This window comes from Nicotiana attenuata, unplaced genomic scaffold (assembly GCF_001879085.1).
Source record: "Nicotiana attenuata strain UT unplaced genomic scaffold, NIATTr2, whole genome shotgun sequence".
Taxonomy (NCBI): domain Eukaryota; kingdom Viridiplantae; phylum Streptophyta; class Magnoliopsida; order Solanales; family Solanaceae; genus Nicotiana; species Nicotiana attenuata.
In genome coordinates, this window is record NW_017676289.1 from 18,936 (window position 1) to 24,938 (window position 6,003).

The following is a 6,003-nucleotide window of genomic DNA, read 5'->3' on the forward strand; positions in this document are numbered from 1 at the left end:
TGGAGGAATCATAGGATTTCAAGAGTATTAAAATGAGAATCAATATAAGTATTTGGTTGGCTTGCCTGACGACGTGTCCCGGCGCCACTACGACCCTTAGTGGAATTTGGATGTGACTCCTCATTGCCTCGTTCAAAAACCTCCTCGGAGAACCCAATCGGGACACCCTGAGGTTGAGGAGAAGGAGTACGACCTAGGGGGACGTCAATTTTCCAGAAGTTTGCAAATGTCTGAGGTGGGCAATATTCAAGATATTTTTTGTTGGTAGTTCTTTCCTCCCCACTTGGGAATGCTTCTTTGCTCGCCTGCCATGCGCAACGCTTGTGTTTCCTATTTAAGCAAGAAACAGAAGTGTAAGCCAAGATGAATTTCCTTACCTCGTTATCCGATGATTGATGAACGAGGTAGCCCTATATTAAGCGTTGTTCGTCATCTGACTAGCGTCGTTTAGTGGTTGATGGAATGGTGGTTTGTGTGATCGGCAGCCCGTATTCGGCCTTCTTTGCTTCCATTGTTTTTTAACATGCCCTTGGCTCTGCGTTGGTTGGGTTTGCCTTAGCTGCGTTTGTGGGTCATTCCGGATGGTGGACGTCCGGTGCGTCGGGCTCTCCATAACGATGTGGCCCATTCCCTGATAGGGATTAGGATTTGCGAACATGTGCCGTCTTCTCTTTGCAGAGCTTTGTGGATTTGATTGTACTTCTCTGCTTCTTATGGTAGCATCATGATCTTAGATAGTTAGAACTGTGAGGTTTAACTTACGCACTCTTTGCGGTGGACTGCATTGTGTTTCACCGGTTTTGGATCTGAGGGAGACTTAGGAAATTGGCTTAAGAAATCCCCACAGACGCGCAAATTGTTTGACCAGAAGATATTTAAAAATCTTTTTGGATTTAATATAATTTATGATAATGAAGGGCGTAAATCTTAGTCAAGCATAATTAACTTCAAATCTAAAAATATATAGGCAATACCATTAAATGAAAAGTAAGAACAATCCCAAGTTTTTTGATGTTAACAATTCTCATCTTTGATGAGATATGAGAGAAAAATCAGTTTGTACATCCTTCGGAGAAAGAAATTGCCAAAGAAAAAGAGTAGAGAGGAAAAGTCGCCCCTCCCCCTTTTCCGAGAATCCCCTTCATATATTCAGTTCTCGAAGCTTTACCGTTGTCCTTTGACCACGTGTTCTTACACGTGACGGTCTTTTTCGTCGTTATTGACGGTACCGGTTTTACTTGCTATATATTCTCGATTGTTGTGACTAAGGTTGGTCGTGGTAGCTTCTCGCCATCGCGCATTAGGCGAGGTCCCAGCTTGGTCGACACTGTGGTCGGATGATTTTGAGACCGCATAATCAAGTGATAATTATAGGAAAATTCAAATTCTACGCACCAGAATTTGGATACTTCGACTTAGGGTGTGTTTGTATGAAGAAAAATGTTTTCCAGAAAAATATTTTCAATGAAATGAGTGGGGTTTATATCACTTATTTTTCCTTTATTTGGGGTGGGTGATGTAGAAAAAACTTTTTCCGGAAAATATTTTCTAGTGTTTGTTTAGAGAGTAGAAAATATTTTTTTTTAGAAAAATATTTTTTTATGCTACTGCTCCTCACCCCCATTTTTTGATTTTGCTGTTTGTTAGTTTTTTTTTTGGGGCTTTTATTTTTTTTTCTATTTTTTTGTTTCGGTGACCCACCCTCCACCCGCCCCCCCCCCCCGCCCCGGGCCCCCCCAGGGGTTTTCTCAGAGTAGCATTATTTTTTCCCACCCCCCCCCGGCACCCCCCCCCCCGCCCGCACCCCCGACGCGCCCCACGCGCCACCCCCCCCGTCGCCCAACCCCTTTTTGTTGAGTAGCCGTGACGTCGGTGGCGGGCGATTGGTCAAATACAGGGTGGCCGGACTCAAGGCGGAATACTCTTGTGAGAAAAGATTTTTTTTTTTTTATGGTGGAGAGTTTTGAGGATTTGTTGTTTTTTTTGTTAGGCCCCCGCGCTCCTTGCTTCCCCCTCCCCTCCCCCCTCGCCCAAATAACCCAATATTTTTACGACTCTATTTTCTTCAGTAATTTGATATACTTCTTAAATATTCACATAACTCAAAGGAACTAATGTGATGCTTTACTTTTTTTTACGCAAAATACGTTGAAATTTATGCTCAATAACTAATAAAGAAAATACTCTTTTTTTGGTTAAAAAAAGAAAAGTACTCCTTCTACAACATGAATAATAAAGTAATCATATTGAAATAAAAGAAATACCTTTTCTACATCAATAAAGAAAATATTCATTTTGTTGAAACTAAAAAAATATTTTTTTTACATCATGAAAATAAAATACTCATTTTGTTGAAATAAAAAAATATTTTTTTCTACATCATGAAAGAAGTACTTGTTTTTGTTAAAATGAAAAAAAAATTTATTACTTTTTTTATATCCGGAAAGAAATACTCATTTGTTGAAATGAAAAAAAATCTATATATTACATGAAAAGAAATATTGTTAATAACATTTTTTATTTAGGGTGGGGGTGGGGTTGGGCCGGGGTGGTTAGGTAGGTAAGGGTGTGAGGGTGGGTTGGTGGGGATAGGGAATAGGGTGGGGAAGGTTGAAAAAGTGTTTTGGAAATGTTTTCCCTTCTCTTGATAGGGAAAACATTTTCATCCAATTGGAGAAAAATGAGTTTATGAGGAAAATATTTTCCAAAATATTTAAGCCAACCAAATATGAAAAAATTGGAAAATATTTTTTCTGGAAAATATTTTCTTCATACCAAACACACCCTTAATTAAGTATATCATACCTTCCTCTTTTATTTATTTGACTGTTTTAAAACACCGGAAAACATATTTGGCCATAGATTTTATCTACATTCTGGCAAATTCTCAAAACCCAAAACTCAAATCCCAATACTAGCTCAAGAGTTGGTTTTGGCCCAAAATATCATTATTATATTTTTTAAAATTACCCCAAAGTTTTATATTTTATAAAAGAGCCCACCATTTATTATTGTGTAACAATGTTGCTTCGTCTTCTCGGTCATCTGATAGTGTATTATGTAGTTCATTATAAAAATGATAATTTTATACCAAATTTATTTATGTTCATGACTATGGTTTGCGATAATATAATGAATGTTATTGATAAATGTTATGTTGGGTATTTGTGATTGTTTTTAGAACTTGTGAGTATAAGTCACGTTTCATGTTTTTTTTAAAAAAAAAATTGAAATATATTTTGTAAACTTATGTCCAAATATATTTTCATCTTCAAACCAAACTTCACCCAAATCAGATTTTTCAAAAATAATTTAGAATCTATGGCTAAACGCTAGCTTAGTCTCCCAAACTTGAAGAACCTCCAATTTGAGGCTCTAAATATATAAAAGTTAAACTCATTAGTTATCCGTTTTCTATGTGGATAATATGGTTCTTATCCATATTTGAACCGTTTTTAAAAAGTTTATCATCTAACCTATTTTTTAGTGAATAATATAGATGAATAACTATTTTCTAATCCATTTTGCCACTACTATTCTTGCCTCTAGGAAGACAATTCCAAGGGGTTGCTTTTGGGCTTAAAATAAACTGAAATTTAGGATTGTTGAGCTTGGCTGTTTGACACTCAAAAACAATAATAAAGAAGACTAGGAATCTCATATGTTAAAAGATTATTGCTTCTACCAGTTATTTAAATTTTATTGATTTAATATTTAAGGTTTTATTTTTAAAATTATTAATATATATAATTTATTTATTAAAATTTTAGTAAATATTTACCCTTAAATTTATGCTTCCTTTTATAAGTATTTTAGAGATAATGAGTTCAATCCGCCCATCTACCACATGTTTTCTTAGTCATCAATGTCAGAGGGATAGAAGGTGATAGCAAGTTTGGTCAAGCTTCTTTCAAGTCAAAGTAATTTTATTTTTTTCAAAAAAGTATTTTTTTCTTCAATTTGAGGTGTTTGGTCAAGCTTTTTTTTGGAAAAAACGTGCTTTTGGCTAGAAGCAAAAACAGTTTTGAAGAAGAAGAAAAAAAGAGTTTTTCCCTAGAAGCAGAAGCAGTTTTGACTTTTCTTCCTACCAAAAATACCCTTAGCAAAATATTATATACACCAAAATAACCTTACTTAGTTTAAGCTATTAAGTAATATATAATGTATTTTGGGATAAACTTTCATATTCATTGAATGTTTTTAGATATATTCAAATCATCTTGAAAGAACAAAGTACTTTTTAATTTTATTTTTATATTTTAAATAAATAAAATAAAAGACTTAATCATTATCTTTAATAATAAATATTTATAATTATTTACCTACTTATATAACATTAACTATTAAGCAAATCTCTTCATGTACTTATTCGTAATTGACACTTAAAAGCACTTTTTAAAAAGTTTGGTCAAACACAAGTTGTTGTTCAAAAGTGATTTTCACATTGATTAACGAAACACAAACCCGTTTTTCTCCAAAATTACTTTTTCGAGAAGCACTTTTGAAAATTTCTCAAAGTAAGCTGATTTTTCCAGCTTGGCCAAACCGGCTAAAAATACAGAGGAAATGATCAAAATCGTCCCTAATGTATGGACGTTGGATCCATTTGGTCCCTGATGTATAACACCTAATGGGAAAGGTCCTTAATATATACCAAAAGCTAATCAATTTGGTCTTTAGCCCTAAAAAGTGACGGCACCCACTAAAAGTCCGTCAAAATGAACAGAACCCACGTGAGAAACAAAAGCACCTCTGCCTTCTTCCATCATCCCCAAATGTGGAACCATCTCTTTTCCAACAAAAATTATTTTTATCTCTCTTACGGGTTCATCACTGTGTTGCTGTTTTTTGCTATGTTGAAACCAGAAGATGCTATTTTTTTGTTGAATGAATCTACTGTCCTAGAAAAGTAGTTGTAGTTAATTGTTTAAGCCATGTTAACTATTTTGTGCTGATAAGCATTACGTGCTGAAAAACACTTTTATGCGCTGAAACTGATTTAAAAAATAAGCAGTTATGTGTTTGGATAAAAGTGCTGAAATTAATAATGTGCAGCTGAAGAACTGGTATACAAAGAGTTTTGTTTTAAAAAGAAGTATTTTAGGGATAGAATAGTAAATATTTTGGTCAAACTTAAAGTGCTTATAAGCTGAAATTTGATAAGTTGGGGGAGACCAACTTATGACTTTTGGCTTATTTTTGGCTTATAAGCACTTTTAATTTTACCAAACGCGTAAATAAGCCAAAAAATACTTATAAGTCAGTTTGACCAGCTTATAAGCTTAGCCAAACACCCTCTAAGGACCTTTCCCATTAAGTGTTATACATCAAGGACCAAATGGATCCAACGTCCATACATTAGGGACGATTTTGATAATTTCCTCTAGAGATACACTACAAACGTCTTGAGTTAATTTTCTATAGCTTACTTTTATCATAAGAAAGTCCCTTCGTCTCTCTATTAGCAATAACTACAACCATTACTCATTTTGAATCAGCAGAAAAGCGCGCGATTGATGAAACCTGAGGATCTCCTTCAGCAACTTAGCCCCAACCCCATTCAGAAATGCAGCCTCGGCTGCCCAATTCTAGACCGCCTTCTCGGCGGCGGCATTCCTTGCAATTCAATTACCGAATTAGTTGCTGAAAGCGGCTGTGGCAAAACCCAAATCTCCCTTCAGCTCCTCCTCTCCGCTCAGCTTCCCACTTCTCTGGGCGGCCTTTCTGCTTCCTCCTTATACCTCTACTCCGAATCTCCCTTTCCCCTCCGCCGCCTTCACCAACACTCCTCTTCTTTCCCCACTCTCCACAATCCCTTATTTATGACACCAAAAACTCGTTTTGCAGACTCAGTATTTGAAAACTCGTAGAAATTGAATTTGTCAATTGTTGTAGAGCTCTGGCCTACATTGACAATTAAAACCTGTAAATTGCATGAAAGAAATTCCCACTAGATGATCGAATTGCAGTAAAAATGAAAGTTGATGGTAAGGAAGGGGGGGG